General features: G+C 39.0%; 2 protein-coding genes across 4 annotated transcripts in view; one reads left to right on the top strand and one right to left on the bottom strand.

Moving 5' to 3' along the window:
* LOC115216331 (monocarboxylate transporter 9-like) overlaps positions 1-18,727 on the top strand; it is an 88,716-nt gene that overhangs the window by 7,076 nt on the left and 62,913 nt on the right. The window lies entirely within an intron of this gene.
* The window catches only part of LOC115216276 (monocarboxylate transporter 5-like), a 40,371-nt gene that overhangs the window by 18,829 nt on the left and 2,815 nt on the right, over positions 1-18,727 (bottom strand). The window lies entirely within an intron of this gene.

Genomic DNA, 18,727 nt, shown 5'->3' with positions numbered 1-18,727 from the left:
TAAGAAAATAACATTGTCATTATTATACTGGTGTTTGGAACATACAATTTTGAGGAAGGTTTTAATTTAGATCATTTTAAAATAGGAAGTTGGTACCATAGGACGAGGGGTGGTCTTAGTCAGATTGGTATCAAAAGGGTTAATATGTGAAGAAGTGCTGAAAAGTTCCTAGTTTTAAGGGTATCATGAAGGGCCTTGTTGGAGGCCCAACCTTCCAGGTTCTTTTATAGGGCTTAGAAAAATTGCAATAAGTGTTTGAATCTGAGAGGGGAATATGTTGAGTAAAATCACAATTAACTAATCCTTTTGTATTTTCTTTTACCAAAAGCCAGGAATTTTTCAGTACCCCCTCATATATCACCAGCATCAGTACCAGCATCACTATCATCAGTGTTTCAACATCTACATTTCCATGTTTGAATGGGTCAGACAAAATTTACTAAGACAAATTTTCTACATCTAGATGCCCTTCCTGTTGCCAACCCTTATTTGTTTATAAGCAAAGTTATATTTCCCTGTGACCAGATATGTTTTCATGGAAGACTGGAAATGAATGTTACAGCTGGCATAACAGTCACATTCATTTACAGCTATCACATGACGTCAAGACAAAGTACCTACACATGCAAACACATCATCATCATCGTTTAACGTCCGTTTTCCGTGCTAGCATGGGTTAGATGGTAGTTGGGGCAAAAGAGTACAACAGGGTTCGCCACCACCCCCTGTTGGAGCCTCGTGGAGCTTTAGGTGTTTTCGTTCAATAAACACACATAACGCCCAGTCTGGGAATTGAAACTGTGATCTTCCGACCATGAATCTGCTGCCCTAACCACTGGGCCATTGCGCCTCCACATAAATATATATATTCATAAATAGCATTTTCATATTCACCACAATAGAAATATATTCATAATTATATAAATAAATAACTAACTATATATATATATATATATATATATATATATATGACAGGCTTCTCCTTTCAGACCTCATCAGTCAAATCCACTCACAAGACTTTGGGTGGCCTGGGCCCTAACCCTAACCCTAATACTTGCTAAAGGTGCCACACAGTAGGAGTGAACCCAAAAGCATAATGTTGGGAAGTGAACTTCTCAATATGTTTGCTCTTATTTATATATCCTATTATATTTTCATGTAAAAGATATCTTATTCCAGAGGTCTTCAAAAGAGAAGAGAAACCAGTCACATTGTCCAGAAGATATGTTAAATTCATTTTGTCAGCTTGAGTAGTGATAAGGTATGGAAATCAACATTAATACACATTTGCATTCATACACTAACATACACACACCAATATATATATACATACACACACACACACACACATATATATATATATCAATCATCAGCAGCATAAGCACAAGCGTGGCTATGTGGTTGGGATGCTTGCTTTAGCAAGCTCATGGCTTCATGCCAATTGCATGGCACCTAGGGCAAGTGTCTTCTACTATAGCTCCAGGCTATAAATGGAAACAGGAAGAAGCCTGTTGTATATATACAACCATATGTGTATGTGTGTATGCTTGTACGTGTGTCCATGTCTTGGCATCATGTGATGATTGTAAACAAAGGTGGCGAGCTGGCAGAATCGTTAGCATGCCGGCTGAAATGCTTAGCAGTATTTCGTCTGCTGCTATATTCTGAGTTCAAATTTCGCCGAGGTTGACTTTGCCTTTCATCCTTTTGGGGTCGATTAAATAAGTACCAGTTATGCACTAGAGTCGATATAATCGACTTAATCCATTTGTCTGTCCTTGTTTGTCCTCTCTGTATTTAGCCCCTTGCGGGTAGTAAAGAAATAGATTGTAAACAAACAACAATATCATACCAACACTGTTGTTCATTTACAATCTTCCATGAAAAACATGTCTGGCCATGGGAAAGTATTACTTTGTTTGGAAACAGATGAAGGTTGGCAACAGGGAGGGCATTTGGCTTTAGAAAACCTGCCACAATGAATTCTTTCAAACACATGCAATCAAGGAAAGGCAGATGATGAACAGGCAAGTTACAATGGACCACAAAGAAAAATACAGCAGAGAAAGAACTGAGAGGAATAGCCATCATCACCATCATCATCATTTAATATCCATTTTCCAGTCTGGTATGAGTTGTTTTTGTTCCTTCTCGAGCCATGCCTGGCTCATAGGGGCCAGTTTCCAAGTTTCCTTGGTGTATAGGTTCCCCACCTGGATGGGATGCCGGTCTGTCGCAGGTGAGCTGCAAGATGCAGGAGGAAAGAGTGAGAGAAAGCTGTGGCGAAAGAGTCAGCAGAAATTCGCCATTACCTTCTGCTGGAGCTGTGTGGAGCTTAGGTGTTTCGCTCGTAAATACACACATCGCCCGGTCTGAGATTCGAACCCATGATCCCTCGACCGCGTATCCGCTGCTCTAACCACTAGGCCATGTGCCTCCACACAGTCTCGCATGAGTTAGATGGTTTGACTGAAAACTGGTAAGCTGCATCAGGTTCCAGTCTGATCTGGCATGGTTTCTATGGCTGTTAGTCCCTCCTACTATCAACCACTCCAAGAGTGTAGTGGGTGCTTTTTAAGTGCCACCAGCACAGGTGCTAGTTACACAACACTGGCATTGGCCACAACTATGATCTCAAAGTACAGTATATCACAATATATCACCAAAGGTCTTGGTCACCTGTCACTGCCTCCATGAGACCCAACACTCGAACGGTACCTTTTACGTGTCACCAGCATGGGTGCTAGTTACACAATGCTGGTATTGGCCACAACTACAATCTTTGAAATATAACATTTAGAAAGTAATTACTTGAGTGTGCCTGTGAAGCAAAAGAATATGAGAATCTACATTTGTGGTGTGTATGTGTGTTTCATGCAAAAGAGTTGACTGTGCAAGAATTCTTGGGTTAGTTGACTTATACAGTGCAATGGCTGATAGTAAAAGGCAGTTTCTTAGAAAAATATACAAGATGGCAGTTTTAATAATGCAAAAATAAGGCTCACATGTTCTCTTGGTGAAATTGCATATTTCATCAAAAATTAAGAATTCTGATTGGATGAAAAACAACTAAAAGGTCAGGTGACACACACTGTTGTGTTCTCAGCTGGAGAAGGTGATAAAAATATATTGTAAAAAGAGATCATGTGACCTGCAAAAACGACACAGTCATCTGGGTTGGATTTTCAGTATAAGACACAACTGTAAGGCAAACTTGACATAGCGGAAAATGAATGTAAGACATCTTCAAGTGCAGATGTGTGTGTGTGTGTGTGTGTGGTGTGTGTGTGTGTGTGTGTGTGTGTGTGCGCACGCATGCAAGAGTGAGAAGGGATTAAGAGAAACAAATATGGAAGGAGAGTAGTATCAGATTACACAACAAACACTTTCCAGTCAAATTACAGTCACCAACATCACCATCCCTTTCATAAAATAAACATACATCCATACATATACACACAAACTGCATGCTCAAAACATTATACACACACTTAGAAATGTTTATATAAGAATGAGTTCAGACCTTTTTTTACACACACTATATATATATATATATATATAAATACATCACGCAATATATTTGTCATCCCATAAATAATGCAGGTTTTTTATACTTCTGTTATTTTTCAAAATTAAGTTAACCAAAGTTCTTTTTTAATCTAAAATATACTCTCCTTCATTTTCTACAATGCTCTTCCATCTATCTGGTAGACTTGCAAGGCCCCTCTTCCAAAATTCACTTGTCTGTGATGAAAAATACTCTTCCAATACTGTTCTGACTGCATCTACAGAATTCATATTTTTTCCATCCAAATGATTTTGAAGACTGCAGAATAAATGATAATCAGATGGGGCAATGTCTGGTGAATACGGTGGGTTGGGTATCGTTTCCCATTCAAACTGTTCCAGCCTTTGGAATATCATCCTCACTGTATGTGGCTGAGCATTATCCTGATGGAAGAATATCTTTTGCCATGAAACCAAAGATGATCGTTTTTATTCTAACGCTGACTTCAATGACTGGTTGACTGACCAAATCCAAACTTCTCTGCTAGTTCCTCAACAGTTAAGATGGGATTTTGTTTCACCGGAGTTTGCAGGACATCCTTGTCAATGTGTACAGATCTTCCAAGGTGAGGCTCGTCTTCTAGGCTGTAGTTTTGGGCTTGGAATTTCTGGAACCACCATTGACACTGGCTTATGCTTATTGTCCGATCCCCATAGTGTGAAGAATATTATACTGCATTAATATTCCTCACACTTTCTGCTGTATTGTTTCCTTTATTGAACTGATAAAGCAAAATATGCCAAATAAGCTCCTTTGTCACTTCCATTATAGCTTTGACAAAATAATTGTTAAATTGGAACTGCACTCTTCAAAACTTGCACTAAGAATAAGGACGAGGTAAAATTACTCCCTGCTTTTATAGCAAGTTGATGCAGGTAGTTTATCACATCCCCCTCCAGCTTTTAGTTCATGCAATTGAAAATGTTGCACTATTTATGGGATGACCCAATACATGCATACACAGAGGTCTGTGTGTGTGCATGTTTATTTTAAAAAATTTTTTAATTTTATTTTACTTGTTTCAGTCATTTGACTGCAGCCATGATGGAGCAACGCCTTTAATCGAGCAACTCGACCCCGGGACTTATTCTTTTGTAAGCCCAGTACGTATTCTATCGGTCTCTTTTGCCGATCCGCTAAGTGACGGGGACATAAACACACCAGCATCGGCTGTCAAGCAATGTTGGGGGTACAAACACAGACATACAAACATATACGCATATGATTTTTATAGAACTATCCCGAATGTTTCATGGGTATAGCCTCACCCCCTTAGATGTTTTGAGAACTCAGATGTTTTTTCGGCTGATGAGTACGGGCCACGTGTATTTGCTGCAATATTTGCAGCCTTAATAAAGGTGTTTTCGTACGAAACAATTGTAGCGAAATATTGATCCATTTTTGTTGCTTTTTTCTTGCTTATAATCACCCCGCATTATCTTATGGTTAATACCATATAGATTTCTGGTGCATCTAAGTTAAGTACCTCATTCATGTGAATTCAACAGAACTCACTTGAATCTTAGTTACTTTTACTTTCTGTGTTTTTCTCTCTCTGTGTATCTTTCTGTTGAAGAGCGTAGGCTCGAAACGTTAAAGACTTGTTTTATTTATATTTCCTGAGCGCCATACTAATACAATTGTTCGTTTGTTTTCCACCTGCCTTCGTCTTTTGTTTATTTTCATAAAGCTTCCCGTTATATATATATATATATACATATATATATATATATATATATATATATATATATACATATATACGACGGGCTTCTTTCAGTTTCCGTCTACTAAATCACTCACAAGGCTTTGGTCGGCCCAAGGCTATGGTAGAAGCCACTTGACCAAGGTGCCACGCAGTGGGACTGAACCCGGAACCATGTGGTTGGCTACTTACCACACAGCCACTCCTGCACCTATGTGTGTATATATATATATATATAACATATTTATCACACAATATATACACATACACACATATATATTCTTTTATACATTTCAGCCCTAAGTATGGAAAACGGGTGTTCATACATACAATGGATTTCTTTCAATTTCCACCTACCAAATCTACTCAATGGCACTTGCCCAAGGTGCCACACAGTGAAACTGAACCCAGAACTATGTGGTTAGGAAGCGAGCTTCTTACCACACAGCCATGCCTATATAATGCAGGAGGGTGTTCATTTGTGTCTCTCTAACATACAAGCCCTAAGGCTGTGGCCATGCTGGAGCACTGCCAGTGTAATCACTTTTTCAATGGCCATTTCTATGCATGTGTGTGTGTGTGTTGGTGTGTTTACATCCCTGTAATTTGGTGGCTTGGCAAAAGAGACCCACAGAATAAGTGCCAGGCTTGAAAAATAATAAGTATTCGGGTCGGTTTGTTCGAGGCAGTGCCCCATCATGGCTGCAGTCTAAGGTTTAAAACAAGTAAGAGATAAAATACAAATGGTGACAGATTTAAATATCTTTCATCATAGGTCAGCTTGATTACAGTTCACCGAGGTCGCCTCGGACTAGAGAATGACAGCAGTAGCAGTTGCTGCTGTTTCACCGCTTCTATGACAACTGCCACCAGCTATTTTGTATTGTGGTTATCTAGGCACATGGCATTTGGTATTATAGGGTGACATTCAAACTAAAACATCTCATTATATAAAGGACATGTGACAACTGACACAAATGTGTATGATACACACATGTATGCAAGTAAATATAGACATTCGTGTACAAATATATATGCATACAGATATACATAATGTGCACCACACACACAAACATTTATAAATAACTGCAGGCATACTGACACCTTCACATACACACTTACATATATATATATATGTGTGTGTGTGTGTGTATAAAGACATATACAAAAGCATATATATTTGGATGTAGATATACATACATTCACACATATAAATACAAACACCTGTACATATGTACATACACACACTCACATATATATATACATATACACACACACACATATATATATATACACACACACACACACACATATATACACACACACACACATATATACACACACACACACACACATATATACACACACACACACACACACATATATACACACACACACATATATACACACACACACATATATACACACACACATATATACACACACACACACACACACACATACACACACACACATATGCACACACACACACACACACACACACCACACACACACATATATTATATATATATAAGCATATATGTATGAATGTATATACATACATACATACATACACACACACACACACATATATATATATATATATAAGCATATATGCATGAATGTATATACATACACACACACACACATATATATATATATATATAAGCATATATGCATGAATGTATACACACACACACACATATATAAGCATATATGCATGAATGTATATACATACACACACACACATATATAAGCATATATGCATATAAATAATACGTGCATGTTCCTCCTTAGTCTTTTACTTGTTTCCGTCATTGGTCTGTGGAAAGTTAGTGGGGTGGACAAACACACACACACACACCAAGTACTGCTACTGATGTCGCATAAAAAGCACTGGTGATGGTGCCACTTAAAAGGCACTGGTGATGGTGCCACATGAAAAGCACCCAGTACACTTTGTGACGGCATTAGGAAGGGTATCAACCATAGAAACCATGCCAGAACAGACAATTGGAGCCTGTTGCAGCCAGCCTAACCCTACCCTTGCTAGTTCCTGTCAAAGTGACCGACCCATGCCAGCAGGGAAATGGACATTAAATGATGATGATGATGTCACATATATACTCTGAGCTTCCACACAGTTTCTATCTGTCAAATTCACTCTCACAAGGCATTAGTTGGCCATGCTGTGAGACTGAACTTGAAACCACATGGTTGCAGAATGATCTTCACCATAAAACTATGCCTGTCCCTCCACACACACACACACACACACACACACACAGAACTCCTTTCTATTAAAGGCACAAGGCCTGAAAGTCTTGGTGGGGTGGGGGTACTAGTCGATTACATCGATCCCAGTGTTTCACTAGTACTTAGTTTATCGACCCCGAAAGGATGAAAGGCAAAGTTGGTCCTGGCGGAGTTTGAACTCAGAATGTAAAGACGGATGAAATACTGCTAAGCATTTTTGCCTGGTGTGCTAATGTTTCTGCTAGCTTGCTGCCTTCACACACACACACAAACACACTCACACTCAAATACAAAGATAAACATCCGTCCACATGCATGGCTGTGTGGTTAGGAAGCTCACTTGACAACCATGTAAATAATTACATACACAGTTACTTTGACATTTCACTTTATAAAACTGATATGCGATTACATGGTAACAGTGTACTGCTTCTATAGCCGGGGCAGGAAACGAATGTGTGACGGTGTGTGATGGTGCAGGTATGTATTATATACATAAACATAGAGAGTTCACTTCTTAGCCACATGGTTGCAGGTTTCTATCCCACTGCATGATGGCACCCTGGGCAAGTGTCTTCTGTTATAACCTAAGGCTGACTAATTCCTTCTAAGTGAATCTGGTATATGGAAACTGAATGGAAGCCGGTCATGTGTTTGTGAGTGGATACACACAGACACACACACACACACACATATATATATATATAAAGAGAGAGGGGGGAGAGGAGGGAGGGATAGATAGACAAATACAGATAAGCATAGGTGAAAGCATGGCTCTGTGTTTAGAAGGTTTTATTTGCAATCACCTGATTTAAAGTTCAATCCCATAACACAGCACCTTGGGTCTCTTCAACTATAGCCCCAGGCTGACAAATGCCATATACAGGAATAATTGGTAAACGGAATGTGCAGAAAGCCTGTTATATATGTGTGTGTGTGTGTGTGTGCGTGCTCACACATATATCTATACAGATCATATGCACACACACACACTACTATGTGTGTGTGTGTGTGTGTGTGTGTGTGTGTATGTGAAAGATTCACCAGCAAAGATATAGGTATGAAATTGGCATAGTATGCACACAGTATTAGTCATAAAAAAGGGACAGGAGTCAGCAGTGAAGGCATTCAATTACCAGAACACCAAACATTACAATCAATGAAAGAAGGAGAAAAGTATAAGCATCTAGGAGTATTAGAATCTGACAGAGTACTTAGTAGAGAAATGAAAACGAAAATTGAGGAGTATAGCAGAAGGGTGAGGAAGTTAATAGAGCTGAAGCAAATAGCCTGAATCTAGTGGAGGTTGCAAATATTTGGGCAATATCGCCATTTAGATATTCAGCAACTTTTGTAGATTGGACAAAATCTGAATTATCAAATCTAGACAGAAGAACTAGGAAGGAATTTAATATGAATGGAAAACTTCATCCAAGAACAGGAGTAACAAGAAACGTTAGCACGCCGGGCGAAATGCGTAGCCGTATTTCGTCTGTCGTTACGTTCCGAGTTTAAATTCCCCCAAGGTCGACTTTGCCTTTCATCCTTTCGGGGTCGATAAATTAAGTACCAGTTACGCACTGGGGTTGATGTAATCGACTTAATCCCTTTGTCTGTCCTTGTTTGTCCCCTCGTGGGTAGTAAAGAAATATATATATCTCTCTAAAAAGGAAGGTAACAGAGGTTTAATATCAGTAGAAGACTGTGAAGAGTGAGCTAGAGTAGATATAACATCCTATGTAGGTAATAGTGAGGAAATATTAAGAGCTGCAAGAGTAGCAGTAGGAGATAGGGAAACTATAAAGCCAAATGAAGCAAGATTATCTTGATGTTAAAATCAAGTCAGTGTTGAGCTTAATTTAACTGTAGGATATTCCATGTTGAACAAACAGATGAACAAAAGCATTCTACATATGACCATCAAAGCTTCGGTTTTACTTCCTTAAAAAAAAGAAAAGAGCTGGGAAGAGTAATGTGTATTTCAGGAAATTTGACTGCTATTTCTAGCAGATCAAATAACTCTTTTGTTGTTTTGTCACAAGGCAAGTATTTTGTTAGGTCTCTGTCTGAAACATTTAATTGAGCATGATATATTTAACCTAAATCTTGCAGGATAATTATCAAATCTTCTTTGATCTGATAACTGCTATGCACAGCATGCTAACAATTCTACCAGCTCACTGAAGTAATAAAAATAATAATAATAATAATAATAATCAATGGCTATTGGAAGTGTTATCATGTACATGTTTTATCTTGGTATAAAAGATGGGCTACAGCAAATATTCTGCTCAATACCACAGATTTGTTTGTCATTTATTTGACTTTAATCAGTTGAGCAATGTTACTTGGTGGCTGACGATATGTGCATCTCTGATCACGAGCAGAAGTTGTGGGCAGCATCATAACCATGTGTTGAAAGGAATTCTCTGAGGCTTGAATACTTCACCTCTGGAAACAGATCCTATTTAGGGACCTTTTGAGTGGGATGGGCTACTCGACCTAAAGAAAATTCTAACTGGGCCCCAACTGCAAGGTCATGTGTTGTTTATCTTGATATGAGATTGCCACGTTGCACACATATGGTTGTGATGCATGTGCCTGGTGTACCCTTATCTGACGGGTAGTCATGATGGGTATGCTGGGCATCGTATATTTGTATCCCAGCATGTAAAAAGCACCATCCAATCGTGGCCGTTTGCCAGCCTCGTCTGGCACGTAAAAAGCACCCATTACACTCATGGAGTGGTTGGCATGAGGATGGGCATCCAGCTGTAGAAACATTGCCAGATCAGACTGGGCCTGGTGCAGCCTTCTGGCTTCCCAGACCCCAGTTGAACCATCCAATCCATGCCAGCATGGAAAGCGGATGCTAAACAATGATGATGATGGCATGTACTGCTCTCTCACTCAACAATAATCGTTTCAACTATAAACACAAGGCCTGAAATTTTGAGTGAGGAACTACTTAATTACATTGTCCCCAGTGCTTGAATGGCACTTATTTCATCAACACTGAAAGGATGCAGGGTAGAGTTGGCATTGGCAGCATTTGAACTCAAAACGAAAGATGGGTGAAATATGATTAAGCATTTTGTCCAGTGTCCTAATGATTCTACAAGCTTGCTGCCTTGATCATCATCATCATCGTTTAACGTCCGCTTTCCATCCTAGCATGGGTTGGATGATTTGACTAAGGACTGGCGAACCAGATGGCTGCACCAGACTCCAATCTGATCTGGCAGAGTTTCTACAGCTGGATGCCCTTCCTTACGCCAACCACTCCAAGAGTGTAGTGGGTGCTTTTACGTGCCACTGGCACGAGGGCCAGTTAGGCAGTACTGGCAGTGGCCATGCTCAAATGGTGCTTTTTATGTGCCACGTGCACAGGAGCCAGACTAGTGGCACTGGCATTTGGGGAGGGCATTAGTCAATTAACTCACCACCAGTATTTGGTACTTTATTTTATCATGTCCTGAATGGATGGAAGGCAAAGTTGACTTCAGTAGAATTTGAACTTGGAACATAAACAGCCAGAAAAAATGCCAAAGCATTCTGTTCAATGCTCTAATAATTTTGCAGTTCCAATTAATAATAATTGCATCTGATTAAAGCACAAACCAGCAATTTTGAGGGGAAAAGTTTAACCAATATCAGACTAGTGCTTAATTTTTATTGACACGAAAAGTTGACCTTGAGAGGATTTAAACTCAAAAAGTAAAAAGCTGGAACAAATTACCACAAGGCATTTTACCAGTTGTTGTAACAATTCTGCATAATAGCAATAAATATTTCAAATTTTTGCCACAATGGCAGCTTGCAGAGAGGTGGGGATGAGTTGATTACATTGACCGCAGTTTTCAACTGGTACTTATTTTATTGACCCTAAAAGGATGAAAGGCAAAGTCAACCTTGGGAGAATTTGAACTCAGAATGCAGCAACAGATGAAATACCTATTTCTTTACTACCCACAAGGAGCTAAACACAGAGAGGACAAACAAGGACAGACAAACGGATTAAGTCGATTATATCGACACCAGTGAGTAACTGGTCCTTATTTAATTGACCCTGAAAGGATGAAAGGCAAAGTCGACCGTGGCGGAATTTGAACTCAGAATGCAGCAACAGGCGAAACATCACTAAGCATTTCGTCCAGCATACTAATGATTCTGATGGCTTGCAGCCTTACACATAATAGCAATAATAGAAGCAAAGATAATTAAAAAATAGATATACATAGCTAAGTGACTAATTACAGAGATAAAATTAATATAATATAGTTAGAATAGAGGCAAAAAACACAGAGAGGAGTAGGAAAGCAGTGTATGGACAGTTTATCAGAAGATATAAATTACAGTGTGAATAAACAAGGAATATGGGAAACAGTGAAATTCAGTTCTAAAGGTTGAAACTAGAACACACATAGAAAAAAAAAAAAGAAGCATTTAGTACAAATTATGTGATAAATAGTTTTGCACTAAGAATATTAAATTAATCATTTGTATTTAAACATTGTTATAAGAGTTGAAAGTTTTAGTCTCCTAATGTGCAACTTCAGTAAACGTATACAAAGAGAATAGAAAAGAAGACAAGCAATAATACATATTCTGGTAATCGGAAACAAAATATCTCTCTAAATATAAAGCCGAAGTTGCCTGTGTATGGTAGGTTTGGTAGCCTTTAACTAACACTATCTCCTCCGAGACCCTGCGGCGCAAGTTGACCAAAATTGAGAGTATGATAGAAGAAGGCTTGCTCTTCCTTCCGTACAAGGTAAAATTCAAATTGGACCATGTTAACACCAAAAATTATTTACATCAAAAAGGTGCTTTTTTTCTATGAAAATCCTTATTTTTTACGATTTTTTGACTGCTGTGTTGCCATTTTTCGGTGTATTTCAACCAGAAAAATGTTCACTTAAAGAGAATAACAAGCTACATAATGCAAAATTTTTACTTTTCAAAAATTCCAATTCTAAAGGGTTGAAACAAACCCAAGCAATGCCACGCGATACTGTAACGGGAAATAAAATCTGGGCAAAGATAGTAGGTGGTGGTATTGATCATTAAGTGTAAAAAGAAGAAAATGAGGAAACTGTGGGATTTCAACATTCAATGTCATATAGTAATTGGAGCAAAAAGACCAGGCATTGCAATCATAAATGGAAAGAAAAGATACTGTAGATTTCTATATAGAACAGTGTGAGAAGAGGAAAGTAGGTTCAGAAATACCTGGGCCTAAAAAGGTGTAGTTATCATCAATGAAAAGAGACCACAATAACTGTATGTCATAGCATTTCAAGAAATGACAACAGAGTGTATGTGAGAAGGGAAAAGAAAAAAACTGAGAAATAGTAAGACCTAAAAAGGCATAATTATCATCAACAAAAAAGTGATTGTACAATAACTGTATGATATAGCATTTCAAAGTGACAGCAGATTGTAGGAGTGGCTGTGTGGTAAGTAGTTAGCTTACCAACCACATGGTACCGGGTTCAGTCCCACTGCGTAGTACCTTGGGCAAGTGTCTTCTACTATAACCTTGTGAGTGGATTTGGTAGACGGAAACTGAAAGAAGCTCGTCGTATATATGTATATATATATGTATGTGTGTGTATATGTTTGTCCCCCCAACATCACTTGACAACTGATGCTGGTGTGTTTACGTCCCCGTAACTTAGCGGTTCTGCGAAAGAGACCGATAGAATAAGTACTAAGCTTACAAAGAATAAGTCCTGAGGTAGATTTGCTCGACTAAAAGGCAGTGCTCTAGCATGGCCACAGTCAAATGATTGAAACAAGTAAAAGAGTAAAAGAAAAAAAATTTTAATTAGCAAGAACTAAGAAAGAGAAGTTGCAAGGGTGTGAGGTATGAAAAAGAAATTGAAATTGTGTCAATGGTAGCAGACAGTTGTTGTACAATTACAAAGGAATGAAATCATGGTTGGAGAAGACCAGAACTGAAATTCAAACAGAATTTTTACAGAAAGTGCAGGAATATCATGGAAGATGCTTGGGAATTGATCTGATGAAAGAATGCCAAAGGATCAGTGGTCATTGGTTACAATTCACTCATAGGATTGTAAAAATTACATAAGATCTGTGATAATAATAACATTGGTTTCAAATGTTGGCACAAGGCCAGCAAATTTAAGGAAAGTGGGTAAGTTGATTACATCAACTCCAGTGCTCAACTGCTATTTATTTAATCAACCCTCATGAAATTTGAACTCAAAACATAAAACCAGAAGAAATATCACTAAGTGTGCTAATGATTCTGCCAGCTTTTGATTTTGTTTACAACACAGTATCGAAGGGTCAGTTGGGCACCATCTGTGAGAAAAACAGCACCATGATGCAATTCACTCTGCCAGAAATTTGGAAATGACTTGCTGTACTGCTTGGCATTTGCACTGGAAGCTCCAATATAAACATTTCAGAGTGTTGGGGTGTCAATCTGAGGACATGTACCAAGTGCGATAAAAAATCCAACATCCAGTCAATATCATGGTGTTTGGAGTGATCGCTAGTGATGGTGATGTTATGCTTCAATTCATCTTCTCACAAGATCTCAAACTCAACACAGAGACTTACATCAAGTGCTTGGAAGAGGTAGTGCTGCCCTGGCTCAAGCGGGTGGCTGCTGGAAGACCCTATGTCTGGCAACAGGACTCTGCACCATGCCTCACAAGCAAGAGAACCCAGTCGTGGCTGTCAGACAATTTCTGTGACTACATCAACCCTAACATCTGGCCACCTAACTCCCCAAACTGCAACCCCCTTGATTATTGTGCGGGGGGGGGGGGTTGAAGTTGAGTAAGAGACCAACAAAACTCCTTGTAACAACAAAGATGAACTGAAGGCAAGGATTATGGCAGCATTCACCAACATTAACAAGGAGACCGTTCAGAAGAGTTGCAAGAGATTCAAAAATCTCATCTGGGGGCCATGGTTGAGCCAATGGCAATTTTATTGAATCGGAGTGGTTGGTGTTAGGAAGGGCATCTAGCTGTAGAACTCTGGCAGATCAGATTGGAGCCTGGTGCAGCCATCTGGTTTGACAGTCCTCAGTCAAATCGTCCAACCCATGCTAGCATGGAAAGCAGACATTAAATAATGATGATGATGAAATTTACTCTTTAGTATTTCAAGATATTTTAATGCAATTTTGGTAAATATATCTGATAAAATGAGATGCCAGTATTATTTTCATTTTTGCGTAATTTAGATGACAATTTATTCACTGCACACTGTATATCTACGTGGACGTGTTTCCCTGCTTTGTTATATATATATATATAACTATACAAAACTATATGGCCCAACTACCATCTAGGCTCAGTTCAATTATTTACTAATTGAGATTATTTTCATTTCAGTTCAGCTGCTGATCTATTTGTATATCTGTCATCTCTCTATCTGCATATCTGTTGATATATCTGTAGACTCACCTACATACATGTCTATCTGTCTTTTGGTTTATCTACCTTCTGTATCTGTAAAACTCATAATACCAATAAGAATTTAAACCAAATAACAAAAACTAAATGAATAATGGCAGTGCTCCAGCAAGGCCACAGCCTTTGTCCTGAAACATGCAAAAGATAAAAGTGTAACATCCACAGCTCTTAGCTAAGGTTATTTCATTTTAAGTTAGCTATCTATTGATATATCTTTTAATTCTTCATGACGTTGTGTCATTATGTTAAACATTTCGACCGTAGCTGTGATTTGAACAAAGGCAGAATAGTACATAGAGTTCCTCCCTCTCTCTCTTCCAGTCTCCCTTTCTCCTCCTCCCAGCTCTAAATGTTATTCCATTCAAGTTATTGCCTCCCTTAGCATAAGTTTAATATATTTACAAAGCAGACAAAAAGACAGAAACGCATACAATAATATTATAGAAGATAATAATAACAAGAGCACTCAGAGAGTGCAAACCTCTGCCAAGGCAATGCCAATGTCCTCTCAATGATTAGCCAGAGATAATTTTTAAATGAGAATATCTGAAATAAACTTGACTGCTCTCACAAACGAGAATACTAAAAATCAACCCTACTGCTCTCAAAAATAAAGTAAAAAAGCAGGAAAAATAATGTAGAATCTTTGTCTGGTACCAGATTGATCCCAAAATCTAATCAGTTCATGCCACCAATCACGAGGCCAAACATCCCTGAAAGTTTCATCTGAATCTATCCAGTGGTTCTTGAGATATCTTGTCCACGGACATATAAACAAACACAACTAAAAACAATACTTCTGCCTTCACCAAGCTGGAGATAATAATTATTATTTCAAATTTTGGCACAAGGCCATCAATTTCAAGTGAAGGGATAAACTGATTACATTAACCTCAGTGTTCAACTGGTACTTATTTTATTGACCTCGAAAGGATGAAAGGAAAAGTTAGCCTAGAACATAAAGTTAGAAGAAATATTGCTAAGCATATTTCCTGATGCTCAATGACTCAAGTGATAGCAATAATAATAATGATTTCAAATATTGGCACAAGGCCAGCAATTTCGGGGGTGGGGGTAAGTTGATTACACTGACACCAGTGACCAACTGGTACTTAATTTTATTGACCACCCTACCCATTAAAGATTGAACAGTAAAGTTGACCTCAGTGGAATTTGAACTCAGAATGCAAAGACAGAGACGGAATGCTGTTAATGATTCTACCAGCTCACCAATAATAGTAATTAATGAGAGGTTGGTTGTGTATGCTACTGGCAATCCATGTTTCATGGTTAGAAATCAGTGACTAAACAAGCATTACATGCTGGCCTGGTGATGTATGTTGCTAGAAACCTAGCAGAACACACGATATATCAAGAGAACACATGAACTTAGCTAATCATCAACAACTATTTAGTAGGATTCTATGGAGTTTGAAACCCAAGGAATGGGTTATTTGGCATGGGCTAAATCACTTCACGGATAGCCAGAATCACTTTAGCCTAAGTTGCCAATTTTTCTACAAATGTAATCCTGGAAAAAAGCTTGCTGTATTATTATTTTTTTATTTTTTATTATTTATGCGCCCTTTTCAAGCCTAGCCAGGCTCATGGGCCCGGTTTCCCAGTTTCTATGGCATATGTATTCACCCCCAGCTGGATGGGACGCCAGTCCATCGCAGCGTTACTCAAGAAACAGGAAGAAAGAGTGAGAGAAAGTTGGGGTGAAAGAGTACAACAGGGGTCGCCACCATCCACTGCCAGAGCCTCGTGGAGCTTTAGGTGTTTTCGTTCAATAAACACACACAACGCCTGGTCTGGAAATCGAAACCACGATCCTCCGAACGGAGTCCGCTGCCCTTACCACTGGGCCATTGTGCCTCCACGTATTATCATTTACTGTTGCCAGAGTGGCTGTTGTCAGGTGATAAGTGCAGAAACTTTATCTAGCCTTCCTACTTTTACATGCTGTGTATGTGGGGGGTATGAGTCCCAAAATTATTTAAAATGTCATCTGGAAAGGTGCCTGCAAAGAAAACATTCAGTTCATGAAAAACAACTATTATTTTTTTATTTTTTACTCGTATCAGTCATTGGACTGTGGTCATGTTGGGGTGCCACCTTGATAAATTTCAGTTGCACAAATTGACCTTGGTGCACATTCTATTGGTCTCTTTTTGCTAATTATAGTGATGTAAACACACCAACTATGTTCAAGCCAAGTGAGATTGTAGACGTAACTGATGCTAGTTTTGTTTAACTGGCCCATTAGAAGCACCCTTCAATCATTGAATGCTGTGCTTGTGAAGGCCTTGTTGAACTGAGTGAAATTGTAGTTGTGGCCAATGCCAGGACCTATTTCTTTAATACCCACAAGGGGTTAAACACAGAGGGGACAAACAAGGACAGACAAACGGATTACATCGACCCCAGTGCATAACTGGTACTTAATTTATTGACCCCGAAAGGATGAAAGGCAAAGTTGAACTCAGAACGTAACGGCAGATGAAATACGGCTACGCATTTCGCCCGGCATGCTAACGTTTCTGCCAGTTTGCCACCAATGCCAGTACCGTCTGACTGGCACCTGTGCCAGTGGCAGGTAGCACCCTTCAATAGTTTGGCAATATGTTGTGCTTGTGAAAACCTGTTGGACCGAGTGAAATTGTAGTCACGACCGATAACAGTGCCGTCTGACTGGCACCTGTGCTGGTAGCACCTAAAAGCACCACTCGAGTGCTGAGCCTCGTGAAAGCAGTGACAGGTGACCAAGGCCCTTGGCAATCTGCTGTGCTTGTGTTGACCTGTCAAGCCAAGTAAGACTGTAGTTGTGGCAGATGCTGGTGTCAGGTCAATGGTACCTATGCCGGTGGTACATAGAAAGCACCCACTACACTCTCAGAGTGGTTGGAGTTAGGAAGAGTATCCAGCTGTAGAAACATTGCCAAATCAGATTGGAACTTGGTGCAGCAGCAGCCCATACCCCACCCGGGCTTACCAGTTTTCAGTCAAACTGTCCAACCCATGCCAGCATGGAAAGTGGACGTTAAACGATGATGATGATGATTCAGCTAGCTAGAAACATATGTAACCTGGATTTTAATTTTCTCTACTCCATTCTCTGAATTTGTGTGTGTGTATATATATATATATTGATAGAAAATGGTAAGACAACAAAAGAATGAAAGAGACCTCGATATTATGTAAATAGAGGAATTTATCTGTAAATGTAATATGTGACAATTACTCGGTAGCCATGATAAAACTCCGGGTTTTAGATGCCGAGGTGGAAATCCACACCGCCATCTCTTCTGGCATCCGAAACTCAGAGTTTTATCATGGCTACCGAGTAATTGTCACATATTACATTTACAGATATATAAATATATATATAAATTATATATATATATATATATATATAATCAGCATCATCATCATCATCATTTAACATCTGCTTTCTATGCTGGTATGGGTTAGACAATTTGAAACTGGTAAACTGGAGAGCTGCATCAGATAAAGCATGGTTTCTACTGCTGGATGCCCTTCCTAATGCCATATATATTTTATCATTTTATTTATTACTAGCACTATGACCCGGCAATGCCGGGTCATAATGCTAGTGCATGCATATACAGCTGCGTGCGTGTGCACATACACGAGCGTACTGTCAAATTTCTGACCAATCACGTACAGCTAGCTGGCATTTAATTGGCGTATCAAGTTTCAGGCATATGTGTTTTCCAT

The sequence above is a fragment of the Octopus sinensis genome, linkage group LG10 (assembly GCF_006345805.1).
Source record: "Octopus sinensis linkage group LG10, ASM634580v1, whole genome shotgun sequence".
NCBI lineage: Eukaryota > Metazoa > Mollusca > Cephalopoda > Octopoda > Octopodidae > Octopus > Octopus sinensis.
Note: the sequence above shows the minus strand (reverse complement) of the source record. Positions and strands in the feature narration are given on the sequence as shown.